We start from the raw sequence: 21446 nt of genomic DNA on the forward strand, positions 1-21446 counted from the left end.
TACAGCTGCCCAGTCAATCAGCATACACAGGTACACTGTCTGCTTCAAGACTTTTCAAAATTTATATTAATTCCCCAAATTGAGACAAAAAAGTGAGGTGACCTTTGTTCTGGAGCACCTCTGCATCTGAGGATGCCAAAACAACTGAGGAACCATTTTCTGCCCGCACACACAGTTTGAACTAGTAAATGATCATGCCACATACAAAGCAGAGGTATCTTCTAGATGATGGCTATCTAAAAATATATATATCCTTTATAGTCACAGAACTATGAAGTTGCCTTATCTGATGGAGGTCAATACAATGCATGTGTCTCAAACTTGAAACCAGTGTGAATGAACCCTTTCGGTGGAAAGAGGTCAATGACTGCCAATCCTTGATGGTAAGCCACAAGTGGATCAGTACGCAAGAATGGAGGGCAATAGTCCTTGAAAGGTGGTTTCAAAGAGGAGTGAGCCTCCTTGAAGCCCAACACTGCAGTAGTAGCACCCCTATCCCCCCTCCAAAAATTTAGCTGTGGCTCCCTTCTCACTCTCAGAGGACTTGAAGGACACAACACAGTTGACTGGGGAGTCCCAACAATCAAAAACCCTCTTCTCCATCATCATCTTAATCCTACCTCTTTGAAAAGAGTAAATTCCAACACCAATCCACTTGCAAACTGAGGCTACCCTCAGCCAAAACTTGTCAAAAAAAAAAAAAAAAGCTAAAACAAAATCACATATCATGAAGTGTGCTCACAGATTAGCCAACTGGCGCCAAAAGAAAGTCATTGCCTTTCTTCCCAACACCAACAACCTCCTAGACTTCATCCAGCTATTCAATGATTGCACTCCAGAAATGACAAAGTTCTTTCCTTCAACAAACAGAACTTCTGCTAATGTCAAGAGGTGGGGGAAGCAGCTTGCTTTATCAGCTGGAGGCAAGGGAGCCTTCTGAACTACTGCTGATCTGTTTGTTCAACTTCTTACCCAGCAGAGGCCACAGTGGCTGAAAATGAGATCACTGTATTCATGAATCAGCCCAATAACTGCATGAACTGCATTAAAGTGCCTCTCCAATTCAGCCAGCATGGATTCTTCAAGAAAAAATCCCTAAGGCTCTAAAAGATCTGTTGCAAATTTAGAAGGATATCTCACAGAGAAAAGTAGCAGACAGCCTTGGAGACTGTGGTTTGGAACTGCTGAATGTTCTAGTGTCAATCATAAAACCATGGAACCATAGAAGGCACAATAAATCACTAAGGATCTGAACCAATATATGTATGAACAGCCAAAGTTACTAGTAGAAGCAGACAGCCAAGAAGAGCAGATATGAGCACTATCCCGTATGCACAGCAAAAATGGCAAGGACCTTTATCAAAACAACCTCCCCCCAACCCCCAACACACCCACACTATCTTAACCAGGACATCTATGTTCATGATTCACACCTTTACTTTAAACCACCACCATACCAAAAGCTAGTAATAATCACAAACAAGCCAACAATCCTAAACCAAAGAAATAGTTAAGAAACACAGCTTCAACAAAAGTCAACAGATAAGTCAATGAAGATGTAACAAGATATCTGCAGAGGGTAGTGGAAAAAGACAGGTGAGTGAAGATGTAGTAAGATATCTGCAGAGGGTGGTGGACAAAGACAGGTGAGTGAGCAGTACCCAGCACTCACCACAAATTAACCACCTTGTTACCAAGTTTAATGACAAGTCCTGCTCAAGATGCAAACACTTCTACATGAAAGGCAATGGTTTCTACTGCTAAAGGAACAAATACTACATAATGGCTGCAATTTAAACATATAGTACATTAAACATTACATGCAAGTCAAGTCTATTTCCTTTAACAATACTTACTGTTGAGTGACTAGGGGACAACAACAGTCGACTAGTGATCAACAGTCATAGGGTTACTGGTTCTGTGTACAGCAGGCCATGTAGGCCCATCTTGTCTTCCTTAGTGTATGACAGCTGAAAAAAATTGATTAATTAATACCTGTCAGAATAAAAAAAAAAACACACAACTACGAAGTTCAATTAGGGTGTATTGAGCAACAAAACACCTAACATGAGTTCAGTAAGTATAAATTTAAATGCCAAATTCTTATGTGCATATATTTTTTTCTCCCATTACAACATTTTGTAAAAATCATACAACCATTCCTGAAACCAGATTTGAAACTCATTTTGTCTACTAAAATATAATACTGGTTTAGCAAAGTTTTATTTTACCAATGATTTTTCTTACATCAGCTGACTTTACATTAAAATATTGTAGTAGAGCATCTTGAAACTGGATTGTGTTCTCATGAAGGGAAATTTGGCTATTCTTTTGTTCAGATGCATACATTTTACCATAAAACTTAGATACCACTGGTAAAATAATCTTACTTAATAACAGTCTATAAGTGGATAAGTCATAAACCCAACTAGAAATTGGAACAGGATTGTTCATAGGCTAATCAGAGACTAAACCTACTAAATTGGCACGTTACAAATCATTTTCTAACTCTGTCAAAAACAAGATGATGGCTGTGAAACATACAAGATAACAGCATCTGCTTAGTGTCTTATATGTTCAATTACTTATACTGCACAGCAACAAAAATGGCACAGAATCTACAGCCCTTACATAACTGAGAACCGGTTGTGGCAACTCACTACTCTTATCAGGCTGCATGGTGAAAAAACCTCCCAACAAAGCTTGCTCACAGAAGAAAAGCAACTTCCATCATAGCACTCACTGATCAGGAAGAAATATACTGTAAAATTTTGTCAATATGAAGTGAAGCATATTACTGAGGGGAGATCTCCATATATACAACTTATTTGAGGTTGCTTTGCATACGAATATCTAAAAGAAAAAACTTCCTACCGTTTCTTACTTTGTAAGAATAATTTTACAAAAATTTTAAAATACATGGGTGCCATGTAATCACAAACAACAACACGTGTCCCATTCAGTGGTCTTGAAATACCTAAAACCCATGGAAGGTAAAATGCCTTGAAGTTCAGGTGACTGTAGAAAGGTCCAGCTTTCAGAAGAACTGTAATTCCAATGCATCTGTTGATCCTGAAACACCTACTGGCTAATTCGTGAAGGAAAACTGCAGTCAAGAAGGTTAAACAAAAATAGCATGGTGGGCTCAACATCTGTAATACCTAGGTACAACTCTTGCAGGATGTGATGAAACAAACTGAAAAAGGATCAAGCCCAAAATTTTGACTGACAGTAAACAGGAGATCCCTATCAATTGAGACACCTGTTTCCCAACTGGGAACAAGTTGCTTCTGTGTCAGCAACACTGCCCATCAATTATTCAAGTAACTAGAGCATACCCTGCCCTGCAAGTACATGTATCCTGATTTGCATGGGGGCATGAAAGGCCAGAGAAAACACGAACAAATGATGGTCATTTTGGCATTTCCCATGGATAATAAGGGAGCAGCTAAATAATGATGTCATGTTCTGACCACTAAAAAATGTGAAAAAATTTTCCAAATCAAATTTTTTTTCGGTCACATAGTGAGAAGACAAGAACTATTTGGGAAGTTGAAGCCCTAGACAAAAATATATGGATATTTAGAGAATGACCAAGAATGTCTAATTGCTGCAGTACATATGGCGAGCCATGATTGCCCTCCTTGAGGATATGGCACTGGATGATGATGATGATGAGTCCCTTTATCATTACTTGGTTTTATCATTACCTAAGTAACTGCAACAGCAATTTTTTTTTCTTAAGTGATATCTGCTGCAAATGTATAATCTGCCTACCAAGATATTTGTAGGATGCAGAACTTATACCTCATTTAAACGTGGTGCCATTGTAATTACAGAGTACTGTACTGTACTTAAGGAAACATATAATTCCTTTTTTGCTTTGTTTCCTTGGTGCTGTTTCTGTCAAAGAATTTCAAGAACTTTATGTCTGCCAGGTCTGGTATTTTCTGGGTGCCTGGTCTTTAACTGCAAAAATTATACTAAAATTTTGAAAGGTGGTGATAACTGAAATCAGCACCGAGATTTTTTTTTTTTTTTTTTTTAATAATTTAAGCTTTTTGGAACGATTTTGATCACAATCTTCACTGGACGTGCTTTAACTCATCACTCCTTCTCTATCAATTTCTATCTAGAACTAAGAAAAATACTGGTCAGGGTAGCCTAATGTTATATAATTTTCTTATGTTAAAAGGGGGATATAGCCATTTATACTACTACTATACATTTCATGGCATTATAAAACATGTTAGACATGAGGAAGGGCTAAAAACCTTCCTGACCAGGTAAGGACGAGGAAGAGCCAAAAACCTTCCCAATCAGGAGGATGAGGAAGGGCCAAAAAACTTCCCGACCAGGTAAGGACCCAGCACCCAAGTCATGTTAGGTTAGGTGGCTCTGTAGGTTAGGATGCACTCATATTCAGCATTCAATTATACCTCTTCTCCCAATTCACAATTACCGGTTTCATTAAGAACCTCATTATTGTTAGATACAGAGGAGAATGTGTTATAGGTTAATAAAATCATTAGCTCTAATATTTGCCTAGTTTTGCATGTGTTCCTGCTAAGTTCTTAGACAATGGCAGATGACAGGCACTTGTAGTACATGTACTATTCATGAGCACTTAGGGAAGCTTTTTCATTTTCTGTTATGTAATAACTAACTACTATTTTCAACCCAATAAAGTTTCATAAATTCTTATGCATAAGTAACCAAAGCTTCTAGATTCCTACTAGATTTCATGGCAGTTTCTTTAATTTAACATTGACTCGTGGGCAAAATGTTTTTATATAGTTTTGATGAATCTTACATTAAATGTGATAAAAATGCTTGATCCCTTCCCCTGATAAATGCCTTCCTCAATAGTACACACCTTGCCTAAAAGAATCAATTACCAGGACTGGGAATGAGACAAGAAGATAAGTGTGATTTCTCAACCTATGGAGTATGTACTCCTGTAAATGAAATGCTATGGGGGATACTGGAATATCCCCATTGGACATTACGACCAAGTGTGAAAGACTTGGCTTTTCCTTTCTATAAATCTTCAGCCAAAAACCCTGATGGACAGTCAAGAGACTATAAACCATACAGGCTCCAAACAATCAGCCTGCAGGAAGAGACAAGTTATAGGAAAATAAATGAGGGAAAATAAAATTCAACCGATACACCTGAATTCAGAAGATATCAGTATAAAGCATCAACACACTTAGTCCTTGCTTAAACATTTGGACATCAGAAGATTCCACAACTGCACTATGCAAACTATTCCACATATTACTTGTATCAAAGATAAAGCTCCTAGAAAACGCGGTAGTATTAAACCTGATACGAGAAAATGAAACACTGTTTGCTGCAGCAGCCTGCCTAGTGTTGCAAGCAAAAACTGCTAGGTCAAGTAAAGAAGAGTTGGGAGGATTTGTTGTTGTTGTACACTTTATGCAACAAACATAATCAGCTCACCTTACATCTTTCCCACAAGTCAACATTAAGAATTGGCAAAATAAATTTGACTAGGTTATCCATGAGTTAAGATGAGTCAGTACCAGATGATCACACTGGAGAAGAATACCACAAACAAGGAAGGAGAAGAGTTAAAACACCTAGACATGGACTAATGGTTTCATCACTAAACATTCACAAACATATCTGCAAGATACCAAATTTTTGAGAAACAAAGGAAGCAATTATGTATATCTGTAATTTACTTTTATGATTCATTGTGCTCAAGGTCAGGTTAGGATGGACCCCACATCCTAAAGGATGTTAAGTGAGGATGCATCAATATACTTTATTCTATAACTTCTATGGAATCCTGGCCCTAACCCTCCCCCTACCTCAGACAGACAACAACAAGGCACACTAGGTTAAGTTACTTAGGAAAGGTTAAGCTAGAGTGCATGCCATTATGTTACTCTATGACTTCCACATTACCCTAGGTCAGGCTAGGTGGGAAGAAGAGTCTAGGGCCCCAACCATGTAAGGGCTTGGCACACTTGGTTGTTAGGTTAGGTAAAGATGTATCCTTACATGTGCACACATTCATAACACTGTATGTGCATATTACATTTTTGGGCGATTGTTAAGCAACTGTTGATATGAATGAACCTGCATATTACATTTTTGGGTGATTGTTAGGCAACTGTTGATATGAATGAACCATGTATTTTTTAACAACTAGGCCTACACTTTGACATACATATAGCCTGTATTTCCAACTGGTGCACTAGCCTAATTTTGGTTATCCCCCACCCCTCAACCTAGGCTTAAACCCTTTTCCCACTGGAGCCCCTATAAGTTAAATTTCCCCTGATTTTCTCAGGCCAAAGAATTACCAAAAATATATGTTAAGTAAATACCTTAGTTTAACCAGAATAATGTCAAGTATAGACCACTGAGCTGATTAACAGCTCTCCAGGGCTGGCTGAAGGGTTAGATTTATTTTACGTGGCTAAGAACCAATTGGTTACCTAGCAACGGAAACTACAGCTATTGTGGAATCCAAACCACATTATAGCTTTAGAAATGAATTTCTATCACCAGAAATAAATTCCTCTAATTCTTCATTGGCTGGTTGGAGAATCGAACACGGGACCAGCAGAAAGCTAGCCGAGAAGGGTACCATCCCGTCCAATGAGGAACTAAACAAGGATGGGGAAACATAATAACAAGTGGTTAACATCACCAAACTGTATAAACCATCCTACTGCATACCAAATAAACCAAAAAAGGTTGGTGACCAGTAAGAAAATGTTTAATGTATTTAGCTTGGCAGTATCATAAGCTAGTAGGCCAAACTTTACATTACCAAAAATAAGGGGCTGACCTCTCATGTATTTCTACCTACGATAACCCAGGTTAGGAAACGGTAATCCTACATTCTGCATTATGCAAACAAGATCAGCACACACATTATTGAATCTTGGAAAACAATGAAAAAATGAGTAGTTTATCTGCTTACAAAAGCAGAAATTGTAAAAACACAAAGGCAATAGAGAGAGAACATGAACAAAAACATGTCTTAGGGGATACGGACCCACACAATTTTGAGAACATCATAAATCTCTGGTTTCTGTAAGCAGATAAACTTTTAATTTTTTCATATTTATCAAAAAGTGGCTGCTGAAGAGCAAGAGCCAGTGCCAGGTTCCTACCTGGTTCTGGTTCCTAAACTCTCACTCCACAGACACAATTGCAGGCACACTACACTTTATTCCCTTTGTTTTATTTACAATCTCTGCTTCTGTAAACATATAAACTGCTCATTTTTTTTGGCAAATATACTTCTGTTTGAAGACCTGTCGAAAGAAGAAATTGAAAATATGAAAGAAAACTAACAGACACAAGGGAGCAGTGAATTTGGACCCCTAAATTGTAGGATTACCTAACAATAACAATCTCTGCTTCTGTAAACGCATAAACTTCTCATTTTATACGAAATATACTTCTGTTTGAAGACCTGTCGAAAGAAGAAACTGAAAATATGAAAGAAAACTTAAGCAGACACAAGGGAACAGTGAATTTGGACCCCTAAATTGTAGGATTACCTAACAATAACAATCTCTGCTTCTGTAAACACATAAACTGTTCATTTTGTAGCAAATATACTTCTTTGAAGACCTGTCGAAAGAAGAAACCGAAAAATGGAGGAAAACTTAGACACAAGGGAGCAGTGAATTTGGACCCCTAAACTGTAGGATTACCTAATAACCTACTCTAGGCTATAAAGAATCGAATGGGGCGACGTTACAGCCTAGTTAAAACCAAATGTTTTGAGTGGGAAGTCTTTCGCTTGGTTGACGTACCTAGGCCTAAAAATAACCTAAACCAAGCCTTGCTGGGGGTAGTCTAGCGTAGCCTTAGCTCACCTTTAGGGATACATAGCCTGGTAACCTTCCTCACGAGTGCTATCCTACCTAAGGCGAATTACGCGAGTTAACGGACCTCTGAAAGATCGAAAGACAGTTTTCCTACAAGGAAACACATTAAAAACATATTTAGCACTTACGGCACCCAAACTGAAGCCTAATGTCAGCCTCTGTGACTAGGATCGAGGACGTACAGGATACAGGATACCGTCGAGGGCTCCGCTTCTTCTTCTCACCATCCAGAGCAGAAATAAGAAGACGCCACCACCAACAATCTCGTCACTCTTCCATGACGCCGCTCATTCTGACGTTATTTCACGGGGGACTTTTTCATTAATTGTCCGGCAGAAAGTTCACATGCTTGGGAGACGCATCGTCGCCTCCTTCGAACGCATTTGACAGATACGAGAAAAACAATTGTTGCAATAAAGTCCATGAGTCACCGAACGCTAAATGGTTCTGTGATCTCTTTTATAAAGGATCGGGGAATTGTGGGCTTTTTCCGTCGCTTACCCTGCATTCATCCGTAATGGAACTGCTTGGGGAAAAGAGAAACTATTCTGTTTCTTATATAGTACGATATGTTCAATATTATCAACCTCCTTGTAAAGAAAACTTGAAATAGTTCCGAGGGCGTTTTTCATCTGTTTCCCAAGGAGAGTTATGGGACGGAAATAGCTTTGGAAACTGCATTTGTATAAGGAAATTGAACGAAAGTTGTTAGTCTTTACGTCGCCGTCAATAGTTATTGTGTCTAGCTATAGTTTACCGTATTGTTCTGGAAGTTATAATACTTGATGGTAACAATTGTTATTGTTATGGTTATACTGTATCACAGTAAGCGTAGATCAAGGCAGGGGCTAGGGGGGATTCCAGGTCACACATGTTGGGTTAGGACAAATTGTAAGGAAAATCGCCGAGATATTTATGGCTATTAAGATACACATTTATTCTTCTTATATATATATTTACAATTAAAGGCTATAATTACTACTGTTGACTTTGTTGAAAGATGATTATTACTAATATATATATATTTATATATATGATATATATATGAGACATATATAAGTATATGATTTATCACTTTTATGATTCATTTATCATATATATATTTTTTTCCTTTTGACCTTGATGAGACAGTACAAGTACCAGGTGTTGGTGAATAGTTTTCCCTCCAATAGTTTTATATATATATATATATATATATATATATATATATATATATATATATATATATATATATTCTGGCTTATTTTTTTATTATTATAGACAGGGGGTAGCAAAGGATTGCCTGGCACTCGGACAATTAGCTCCCCACTTACTGTATAATTGACAATAAATAATTATATTACATTATCATTACTTAACTTTGTACGAAGAATTTAAATGACAATGCATATCCCTTAACTATCTGGAGACGTTTAAAACTGTTCACATGACGATAGTGTCACATATATGCTTCGGTTAAATTTAGTGCTATACCTTGATATATACAAGTGAACTCTTCGGATGCCCACTTGTAGGTTATCACTCCCTGGAAACGCCTATATTACCCACACAAAAATTTCTAAGGATCAGTAAATCATAATCAATTGTATTAGATGTGAACACTTTATTAACTCTGTTTAAAATACTATTTACATCATTCATGCACACATGTGAATGTGAATTCAGATATAACATGTACACAACAAATTTGAACTTTATTTTGTTCGTATGTTCAGTTGCTTTTGCATTCATTCATCATTCTCGAAACAAATAAGCAATAAATTTTTAACCAAGCTGATAATAATTCGTATAGCTTTCGTAAACAATTTAAATGAGGAAGAATATGTATAATTTCAGGATGTTCCGCGTAGGTTGACCGGTAGACGTACGCGAAAATATAACAATTCTTAAAAAGAGCAGAAATGTCTTATGAAATGTGGCTGCGTCACATTTAGTACACATTATGTTTTCTGTCAGTAATATGATTGTTCCTCAGATGTCATTCCAAAGCAAACAAAAATCGTTGAACATTTTATGTTCTGTTCTTTGAAAATATATTGATCAAACCTAATAATAATAATAATAATAATAATAATAATAATAATAATAATAATAATAATAATAATAACCTTCTGAAAGTGGTTCAATCTAGCAATGAAGAATCCTTCTGAAGTAGCCTTCACAGTGCGAGCCCAGCGGCTTCTGCCCAGCTTGGGGGCTTCCCTCCAGGGCTTCCTTCCCCGGGAGAGCTCTGGGGTGTCTGCCCAACCGGGAAACCTTCCCTAACAAATGCAACCTAATGATGGCGTCATTTTAGGGAGAGCGTCGCGTTAGCATTTTTTTTTTTCCGAACACAAAAATATTGAAGTTTTTGTAACCTCAGAATTGAATTTTCCCCAGCCTCAAAGGTCTTGTCATTTTTGCAGCTTTTATGAAACTTATTTTCATATTTCTAGTTCCTGCAATCTGAAGCTACTGTAGACCTAAAATCTACCGAAAAGCTTTACTTAAAAGACTTTGATTTTGCAAATGAATAACTGCATAATATGAAGCACATGGCGGTTTTTTCCTAACATAACGGAACGTCAGTGTAAAGTGAACCATTCCAACCATCTTTTGCGCCCTCTTGAACAACAGGAACTAACATTTAAAATTTAAGGTTGATAGTATTGTGAGGGAGAAAAAACAAATATATGATGCGTCGAAGCTTCTTTGGCGCAATCGAGTTTTCTGTACAGCCGCTACGGCGTATAATCAAGGTCACCGAAAATAGTTCTATCTTTCGGTGGTTTCGGTGTAATTCTGTGTGAGCCGGGGCCCACGAAACTTTGACCACGACCCGTTGGTGGCCTGGCCTATATCGTTGCCAAAAGCACGATTATGGCTGACTTTAGCTTTAAGAAAATAAAAACTACTGAGGCTAGAGGGCTGCAATTTGGTGTTTGATGATTGGAGGGTGGATGATCAACACACCAATTTCCAGCCCTCTTGCTTCAGTAGTTTTTAAGATCTGAGGGCGGACAAAAAAAAGTGCGGACGGACAAACAAAGACGGCACAATAGTTTTCTTTACAGAAAACTAAAAAGTAAAAATCAATCACATACCATCGTATGATGTTGGAAACGTTTGAGAATCCAGTGGTCCACACCAGACGTCTTATACCCTTTGACACCTTACCGCACTACGGCCGACCTCAAGCAAGGGTACACGCTGGCACAAGGCCAGTTTAACCTAAAACCAATCGATCGTGTGGAAAACACGTATTGTAGGGAGAGACAGCACATCGGGCCGCGAGATTGTGGAGTTGGTAGCCAAAGCCTTTCTCCACCAAGCTCGCTCTCGATGGGCCACGTCGCCTCCCCGTGATATTATAAATAACCATTTAAACCTGGCACTACCTAACCCCAAAATCAGTACAATATCTTAACTTATCCTGGTACCCACGTGGCTCGTTAGAAATAACAGCCCCTATGCGTGAACCAACTAAATCAGTCAAAAACGGGACCACCATTCTCCTTTCACTGTTGACATGCTTACGTTTCTCGAAGGTAACTCGCTGATTGTGGATACCCTGTCCTTCGACTTTGACCTGTTATAATCCTCTGTGGTATTTCCTGGTTTTCTTTTCCTTATAAACAATAGAGATTAGACTTAAGGCTTCTTTTCTAAGCGATGAGTTATTATCATATACGAAGTATGTGACCGGAAATTAAATCATCAGTTTAAATATTAACCAACTCCATTTAACACCTTTTCACACGTCATGTCATTCATAATTTTGGAATGTTTTTTCATATAATTTACATTTTCATTAATTGTGAGGCTCATTGGTGTTCTTTTAATAATTAAGTTTTTTTATATTTTACATATCGCCAAAGTTTGTCACGATTCTAAAGCACGGGGGTCCGTCTTTTAAAATTTTCCTACGTTACTTCTAGCAATATATTAATTATAGTATTGTCCTCGTGTTTCCCAAATACATTCTTATTTTAAAGAATCATAAGGAAGTTTCTATTTGCCGATTCGCGAAATGGGGAAAACACGTTTGGCATGCTGCTTAACTGGCTTAACCCTCCCGAAGTTAGTATTTTTCAAAATGAGTTAAGATTCACAAGGAACAAAACTAAAACGCCATTCATTTGTAAAGCGAGCTTCCAGTGAACAGAATGCTCATCGATAAGACAGCAGTCTGTCAAATAAATAAAAAAGAAACAAAGCAACTAACCGATAAGTGAAGTAAATCGAAGTAAAGGAAATGGCGAAAGCGCTTTTAAGTAGAACAGCCTTTAGAACCTTGGCGGCAACAGTCTGTTCTAAGAACACACACTCCTAATATTTCGCTTATCTGAAGCGGATATATACACCACATAGTGTTATCAAGGCCACCAGGGACAATTACCAACGCATTGCAATGTTCGTCGTTGATTTCAAAATGTTCTGCCGTCATTGAAGGAGCCTTGGTTCGTTCGTACTAGATTAAGCCAGCCTTGTGCTGGCACGGGTTCTTGCTCTAGGAAAGCCCGGAGTGGCCATTTTTAATCGTGTGTTGTTTTGAAGCATTCCAGTATAATCATGTTTTGGTAATAATGGGTTATGTCAGTGCAAAACCAGTTTCCTTACGGTGACCCATTTGGCCTTGTAAATTAGTAAGGACACATGTGGTACCTGAGGGCCATTTCCTCTAGAAAATTCAAGTGCTTTAGTACCATCCACCAACCCTCCTTCCTCCATATATATATATATATATATATATATATATATATATATATATATATATATATATATATATATACAATATATATACATATATAGACATATACGAAACAAGGAATACAGAATTTTCCGATTCTTACACGTCCTCGGAATAAGTGAGAGGTAAACGCCAAGCTTTTGTTAGTCTCATTGCCGTAAAATGCGAAAAGCTACAGTGAATTCGATACAGATCGTAGCCGAGACGTTTTTACACAAGCGTGTCGTAAAAAGACGCATCACTAAATACATTTGTACTAAGTTACTATCATTCCAACAACAAGTACTTCATTACCATATTTATATGTCGTTGATTTACTCCTGTTCCATATTTCTTTCACCACTTACCGGTACAAGAATTCAAAACATTCATGAAATATGAAATATTTGGTAAATGTGCAAAGCGGTTTCCGACGTTTGCATCGAACTGTCAAATTATTCCATTATACTTACTTTATATGTAGGCAAAACAGGCGTAAGTCAGGCTGCTATCATTCATAGATACATGCAGCTCTGAGCTGACAAAAAAGTTACCTTTCAGGTGAATATTTAGAAACAGCATGAGCATGGGGGGCTAATTTAAATACTTAGCAGCGTACCCCTAGAGATGACATTTGTGGGTGTTACCTTGCGCGCTACCTTAATGTACTGATGGAGGACAAGGAAATAAGGAAAAGCATGGTTAAAACAATAACAAGTCACATTCACATCCCCAGTGCCATACTGAATGCACGGAGCTATCATGCTTATTCAGTTTTATTTATCTTGAAAATATTGTACAAAGTTGTCAAAAGGTCTAGTGTGCCAGTTTAGATGAAAGGTTCGATGCCTTAGTGGCGCCTACCAGCCGACCCAGCTTTGAATGAGTTGCACTGTAAATTTGGGTCAAGAAAAGAGCAAGAGGTTAGTACCTTTATCCAAGAAGACTTAGCTTGGAACCGGAAGGCTCTGCCATTTTGGTGCTACCCTCTCAAAACGGGGAAAAAGGCTGAGTATTACACACACATAATCTCTCGTGGGAAAAGAATGTAGAGGTATAGAATGGTGAAAAGTGTGTATTATACGAAAGTGACGGGAAACAGGGTGAGAAGTGACCGAGACAAGAGTTCGATAGATGGTGTGCGATACTGGAATGGAAACGAGGGAAACAGGCAGAATGAGGATGTGTGGGATGATCGACACACTTTATTAGTTTTTCGTGCCGGTAAAGGAGATTGCTGATAATATGGAAGTTTTGCACACAGTTTTCACCCTTTTTTCAGCAGTGCTGGATGAACGTAGCGATTTGTTTGTTTGTTTGTTTTTGCGGCCGTTCCGTTACAAAATAAATGTGAATTTCCTGTCTCTAAATCTTCAAGGACCCACTTTTACTCCACGCCAGTTGTCACTGATAAGCAACACAGTTTTTCCTTTGCTTAAAAGATTAGATAAGATTGTACCGTTGATAACTAATCTCTTGTACAACGCTGTTCTTTCACCTGAAAACTATTTAGGGGTATCATTACATCCGGAAGATAACCAAACACACTCGATGATCACTGATCTCTTGAACAGTCGTACAGTAAGTTGCCAGTTAGCATTAAACTTACGGATTGCAAGGCTATCAAAAGTAAATGCTTGAAAATGGAAAAAAATAATTTAAAAAAATTAGACAAAGGTTTCTTTCAGATTTCGAAGATAATATCTGCATCAAAAATAATAATAAAAAAAATTGAGCTGAGCATTCCATAGATAATAAAATCCGTGTGCCAAAGTCACGTCCTCACTATTTCATTTTCATTTATATTCATAACAAGCGTCATGGAAAATGACATGGACATATGCATGGGTTAACTATTTACAGATACCATTGCTTATTATAGTAAAAATATGACACTAAGAACAACGACGACGTTATTTTCAGCACTATGACGACTTATTTAGAATTTAGATATACAAAGGGTCAACGGTCCAAGATGGAACGAAGGTGCTGTTATCAGATTTATAAATAAAACATCTAAACCACCGAAGAGATCTTTTATGCAGAACAAGCCTTAAATATCAGGTTTGAAGTGCAGTACGGTGACCGTGAGCAGGCCTTGGAGTATCGCTTATTGATCCAAGAATTGAATTTTCGTAATGCTGGTCATCAGACTACAAAATATGCGAGTGAATCTAAAATATTACACAGTAGAGGCTATGCGAGTCCTTGCCGGGATTATGTTGCGGTTCAAAATCCTTGTTGTGGGTAAAACAGATCCGGACAATAAAGCGAACTCATTGTTTTGTCAGAACGTACAAGCGAACTATCGTAAAGTTGGCCATAATACTTCAGTGACGTTTCTCTCCGATTTTGTTTTCATAGAGGTGTCACAACTTGATGAAACGGATAGCTGAAAATAATCAGTGAAACCAGTTTTATTCGTCGCGCGACATTGGTGTAATTCGCAAGGTCGATAAACGACATACTTTGAGAAACAAAATTGCACTGAAATTACCTTCAGATTTGGAACGAATTCGGAGACTGCGACATCGAAGTTGTGACCACCAATTAAAGGAGATCAGGGACACAACACAGACCGGAATAAGACCGGGAAATGGAAAGTGAAGAATTGGACACCTTTAGAAGGAAGGAGAAGTACGGTATGTATAAAAGTTGGCGCCTTATCTTTTTTTTTTTTTTTTTTTTATTGTCAAGAAAACTCTTCATAACGAGCGTAACACGCACCACCCTCTCTCTCTTACAATAGCATGGTTTCATCACGGATTTGTAGCCTGTAGTTAGTGTTTCCCACTTTGTTGTACTGACATTTGTATACAATCCTGAGTTCAACGGGAGTAGTGCTCTTACTTCAGCTGCGTTGTTTAGATCAGGGATCCCCAAACTTTTTAGATCATCGGCCCCTTCATGGAGTGCTTGATCCCTCATCGATCCCTAGGCACGTACAAAAACTAGATTAATAATAAAAATAATTAAGTAGATGTTCATTTTCCAAATTCATTAGTGCGGGAAACTGCGTATCAAACCGTTTCAGTGTACATTAGCGTGGGAAACTGTATACAAAGCCCTACGAAACTGTTGTTCTGTATCCCCTCCCCTGTGAATATCTCTCATGAAATATTGGGAAACAAACAGGAAAAACTGTTGACTGTTAAGTGTTGGAGGAGGAGTTTCATGACAGGTGGACGATGGCAGGCAGACGGACTAGCTGAACTTCTCAGATCCCCATATTATACGCGTGCGTCACGTTTGCATTACCCCTAGTTTCGATACCAAACCTAACATCATTAATGATAATGAGAGGGAAACTTCGTAAATAATAGTGTTAATACTGAATACATTGAAAATAAATTAAGATACCTTTTTATTGAATTGTTTGACATCATTAGTGGGAAGGATTTGTTTGACGAGCATCAACAAGTGCATTGATATTGACGTTGGTGAGTTTTAGTCGTAAGTCGCCTCGCTCATCCAGGTTCAGTCTATTCCTCTGCTTTTTAAAACTGCATTTGCGTGGCTAAAACCAGCTTCAACTACGCACGAACTTGGGAATATAAGTAAAAATGACTCAACCGCTGCACTAAGCATGGGGCTTTTACTTCTGAACAATGCAAATAAAGAATGATATTGATGCGTTTATTAAGTATTTCAATAAGAATTTATCATTAGTTGGAATCACAAGGCAATGGACCGTTGTAATACCTGTTTTCACACAAATGAATCAACTTGGATTTTCCTTACCCATATGCTCTGTTTTTTTAATATCCATTATAACTATATGTTATAACTATTTATATTATTGTTTCATTAAAGTTCAAGCAGAATATAAAATAGACAATGAAAAGTAATTATATTTTGATAAAAATGTGTATCAGGAAGTTGTATTTTATATATTTTTATTTCTTATACGAATGTCAGCATTCGACCCCGACGTTCAGTTGACTCCCTTTTGACCCCCAGGCATTGATCGAACCCTCGAATAGTCCCACTTTGGAGACGCCTGGTTTAGGTCGAATGCGAATGAGTTTGTTCGATTAATATATTAATAGCGCGGCGCCAGCGTGGAGGAAATCCAGAACAAGCTTTGTGTGGATTTTGGCAGTGGATTTTCTGCCTACTCGATGCGGGGTTCTTGGGCATACAGGTTAAACAGAGTATTAACAAGAATTTTAGAAGCATTCAAAGTATTAATGAAGTGCAGGTAATTTCCATTTAACACGTCCTGCCTTCCTGTCCAAGCTAATGTACTTCCTTCACTTCCCATTAAGAAGTTATTATCCCACGCAATTGATAACGATTACAAATTCGTTACGAATTAGGATAAATGTAGTAGAAAATGGTAACACAACTAATGTAGTTAAGTGACTATGTAATTTTGTCCAGCAGTTAATGGATCTCTCTCTCTCTCTCTCTCTCTCTCTCTCTCTCTCTCTCTCCTGTTGGAAATCGTACCGTAATAAAAAAAATATCCGAACGATTTATTGCAATACTGTTGACAATCTAGTACAGTACGTGGTATAAATAATGACATAACTTTAGTAGTTTTTTAAAATAAAACAGTACTTGAGAAGATACCACAAATAAGTTCAGCAGTTACAAAATTAAGTGAACTGGCATATCGACGAAGTTAAAGAAGGTACTACGACAACACTTAGGAGTTTAGTGAGTATTTGACCAGGTGTGATATTTATTTTATGTTTACATATATAATATAATAAATAGGAGCAATAAGTATAATATAATAAATGAGAGCAATAAGTCATATAATAAATAAGAGCAAATTATTCGCTACTGAAGTTTGGAGAATACAATGCTTAATCATGAATAATGTCATATTCACGTATATATGATACGATGCTTTAACCTTCAGAGAAATTAGCGTGAGTGAAATTTCTCCTGAGTTTACCGGATGGTCGTACATCAACTGCGTTTTATTTATGTAAGAACATTATGTTCCTTCACGACTATATAACTTTAATAACTGTGGTACAGAATTTGATTCAGAGTTTAAGAAATGTACCATTCATGTTTTCTCATGCTGTGTGCAGAGGAGCTTTCTCAATGCAGAGGAAAGATAATTTGGCGCTACTTTGGCTTATCTACACGTCACCTACTAAATATGGCGGAAGCTCCTTAGGACGCCGTGTTTAGTACTAGCCCCTCGGGGATCAAAGTATCATATATACACCCATTTCTCTATTGTGTGGTCGACAAATTATGTTACGGTGCTTAGTACTAGCACCTCGGAATAGTTGACGCGTAGATAACAAGCCAAAGTAGCACCGATAATTCATAATAGTAGGCCTATGTATTCATAAATCCTAAAGGAAAGAGAAATTAGCGTTGGGATACGCTTTTTTAGATTTACCAGCCGTGCATGCAACTGCAGCTTGCAATCTTGTTCTTGCATCGTTTTCGGTTTACGCTGCAGAACGAAGGATGAATATTCCGGAACAACGGCTCTTCCGTCTTCGATTCCGAGAAGTGGAGTCTAGACTCGACTGTTCGGGAAACTATATGATGTTACTTGTGTTGTGGGTTTTCCCTTTTCTTATTCGTATCATTATTTGTGTCCATATTTGTATCCTTTCTGTATCCAGTCCCAGCATCTATATATGTGTACAGATGTTAAGTGCGTGAATATGTTGCTTATCTGAAGTTAATTCTCTCTCTCTCTCTCTCTCTCTCTCTCTCTCTCTCTCTCTCTCTCTCTCTCTCTCTCTTTACGCGTATTTTTTCTCAAGGGCAAATCATCCCGATCTTTACATACTAACACTAACATATACCGGGTATGCAAGTACACTCACACACACACGTATATGTATTTTTATATGTATACGTATATGAATATATATACAGTATATATATGTGTATATAAATAACACACATATTTACATCACACACACACCCACTCAAACACACACACACATATATTATATATAATATATATATATATATATATATATATATATATATATATATATATATATATGTATATATATATATGTGTGTGTGTGTGTGTGTGTGTGTGTGTGTGTGTGTGTGTGTGTGTGTAAGAATGAGTGTGTGTGTGAGAGAGAGAGAGAGAGAAAGAGCTATACATATAACTTTTTTAATTTTGGGTGTGTGTTTATATAAAATATAGACTGAATTACCCCTGCGTTTCTTGCGTGTCTATACGGTCCGACCTCCACGTCATATCAGATTGCGTTTCCTCTTCACTTGACTATATAATGTTGCAGCGTCCCTCACCTCTGATACTCGAGTTATCGGCGTTCGGATTTCGTGCCTCCTGCAGTAACAGTATGCCCCTTTTTCTTTCGATATAGAATAGGACTTCCGTTCATCTGTCACGCCCTTCTTCGTCGACTGCCATATCTCAGGTTGCTGTAATGATGAAGCAGAAATGAGACAACTGAATAAGATAAGTGTGAAAGTAAATGCAGCTCAAGAGAGTGATTATACATTTGCCTAGTGGATAGCCGCATAGTCTTTTGGTTTCCTGGCCATTTTACGGTATTCGATCTCTTCGTTAATGATTTTTCTCTTCCATCGACTCTATTTGAATAGAGCTTCATCCCCTTGCCTGTGCTCTTTTCATAATCTGGGATTAGTAAAAGTAATGATGCCACTTATTTCTTCTGCTTCTTTTGGAATAAATGACTGAATTTTTTAATCCACAATAAGAAACAATACTGAAGGTTGTTGATCTGCGTATTTGAGGGCACTTAGTATTTCAACACTAAACCTCAGATTATCTCTCTCTCTCTCTCTCTCTCTCTCTCTCTCTCTCTCTCTCTCTCTCTCTCTCTCTCAAGTCTTAACATTTTCATTCTGTATTTTTACAGCGCAAAACATCTTTGCCTTTTGTGATCTCCAACCCTATCTCACAGTCCCTTTAGTATTCTTTTCTCCTTTCCTGTTCTTTTATTAATTCTGCATTCTTTAAGAAAAAGTAATTAAACTTGAAATTCTCCTCAACTGTTACTTTATAGGCCTACTCACCCCTCATTTAGGGCTACTGTTTATCTTCATCTCCAGCCTCGCAAGACGGCTGACTTTGAAGTTGCTGTTGTTGTAGTTTGATGAAATTGAGTCTAACAATGGCTCTTGCCGAGTGAGATACCCTAAGGACTTTAAATCAGCTTCCCCTGTTCATTTCACATTTTCCCTCCCGTGTGTGGCTCAGCGATAAAGGGTTTCGATTTTCAGAGCACTTGCTATGCGTGTGCTTTTGTTATCTCCGAACATGTGATCAATAGGCCATGATTATCGAGCTCAAAACCTCAACTCATTACTCTCGAAATTCTTCCCACTTCTTGCCTTCCTCCTCCTCAGCACTTTCCCTGTTGTTATCATTATTATTCACAATGAACATGCAATGTTAGGCAATTTCAGCGATAATGGCAATTGGTACCCGTGTAACTTAACTCTGTTTGCAAAAATAGCCACCGGGTCATAAACCTTGTATTGTTCTCAGTTCCGTTGTGTGGGTATGCATTGATTATTTCATCAAACTGCTCTAACAACAATAGTCGCAGGGAAGAGAGTGGGTGTGTGATGAAGGATTAATATTTTTATCAAATGTCATGATATATGCTAATAAAGCTGGCTGTATATTCAGGAATCTGTTTCTTGTTTTAATTATCTCCGGCATTATCCATCTCTGTTTGTTCTCAATTTAGGGTGTTTTCTCTATTTGACGCCATTGTTCTGTGCATGAGCCTTGAAGACGCAAAATGACCGAAAGAACAGCATTTTAATTGACGATTAAAAGATAATTTATAGTAAAAAAAATTACAGTAAATGAATTGCAATTATACGTGGAACTGTTTTGATCACAAGGTAGGATGGTTCAATTTTTGATCAGTTAGCGGCGATGACATGTTTCCCGTCTTGCCGAAGGAGGTATTTAGTCCTAATCCAAAAAGGTACACTTTCAGGATTAATCTCGAGATTGGGCATATTCGAGCGTACAGTTCAGCTATTTGTTTCTACTTGCAAGTGACTTCGTTTTTAAGCAGTGTATGCATGCATATATGTTAATGTATGTACGTATATACATAAAAGGTGTATATATTATATACCTTTAATTAAATTTTGTATTCAGCAATATGAAAAATATACAGCAAGTATAATGTTTTGATCTTTGTGTTTTGCTTTTGTACTGACGAATGGATATACCTTGGACAATCTCCTTTTTACTGTAACCCGTGGCCACTTCACTTAATCATCTCGTGTCACTTAATCATCCATAAACGAGAAAATGGCAGCACCGCTCAAGAAAATTGCCAAATTTATCAAATTGTCACTCTTTTTTCCTTGAAAAGTTTCAACGGGATTAGCTAGCCTTGTCCCGGAACGGTCTCTCTCTTCTGGGCAGCCCGTGGAGGGGTTAAGCAGGATTTTCTTACCAGATCAAAGAGCCCCGAATTAAGGGAGGCAGATTTACTGTAGTCGGATTATAAGTGTCAGAAAAAAAGGTAATTTGGCTGGAGTATGGTCACCCTTCTCATGGACCTCCTGATGCCCGTTAGGCTTCTCCATCCCGGTTTTGTGGAGCCACTGTGAATCTTTTCCTCAACCGCAGATTTGAAATCTCTTAATAATCGCATCTGCGCTTCTTAATTACATTAAGTGTCAGTCTAACCACCTTGGTAAGTGTTCATTTAGAGGTTGGCGGATTTAAAGGTTAAAGGGTTGCCAATGAGCAGCAGAGATAAGGGACAGTTCGTTGCGCCTCGAGACCGGATTTTATACACAACCATAGGACCCATCTCCGTAGGGAACCAGACAGTGGGCGCGATGTCTAAGTAGATAGATTTAGGAAAATCCGCCCCCCTGAGCCTTCCCCA

At 37.9% G+C, this 21446-nt stretch overlaps 1 protein-coding gene across 22 annotated transcripts in view; it reads right to left on the reverse strand.

Annotated features, from left to right (window-relative positions):
• LOC136847979 (palmitoyltransferase ZDHHC20-B-like) overlaps window positions 1–12196 on the reverse strand; it is a 110984-nt gene extending 98788 nt beyond the window's left edge. For 8 of the 22 annotated variants that reach the window (XM_067120137.1, XM_067120032.1, XM_067120070.1 and 5 more), the window contains exons 1-2: window positions 8012–8334; window positions 1857–1970 (exon numbers count right to left, since the gene is read on the reverse strand). The gene's annotated coding sequence lies outside the window, so the exon portion shown is untranslated. Of the gene's footprint in view, window positions 1–1856; window positions 1971–8011; window positions 8518–9991; window positions 10066–12087 lie in introns of those variants that run through there. The other 14 variants (XM_067120058.1, XM_067120079.1, XM_067120088.1 and 11 more) reach the window with 12 other exon arrangements.
• Window positions 12197–21446: the final 9250 nt, after the last annotated feature.

Source organism: Macrobrachium rosenbergii, chromosome 2, assembly GCF_040412425.1.
Source record: "Macrobrachium rosenbergii isolate ZJJX-2024 chromosome 2, ASM4041242v1, whole genome shotgun sequence".
In the NCBI taxonomy this organism is placed as follows: Eukaryota; Metazoa; Arthropoda; class Malacostraca; order Decapoda; family Palaemonidae; genus Macrobrachium; species Macrobrachium rosenbergii.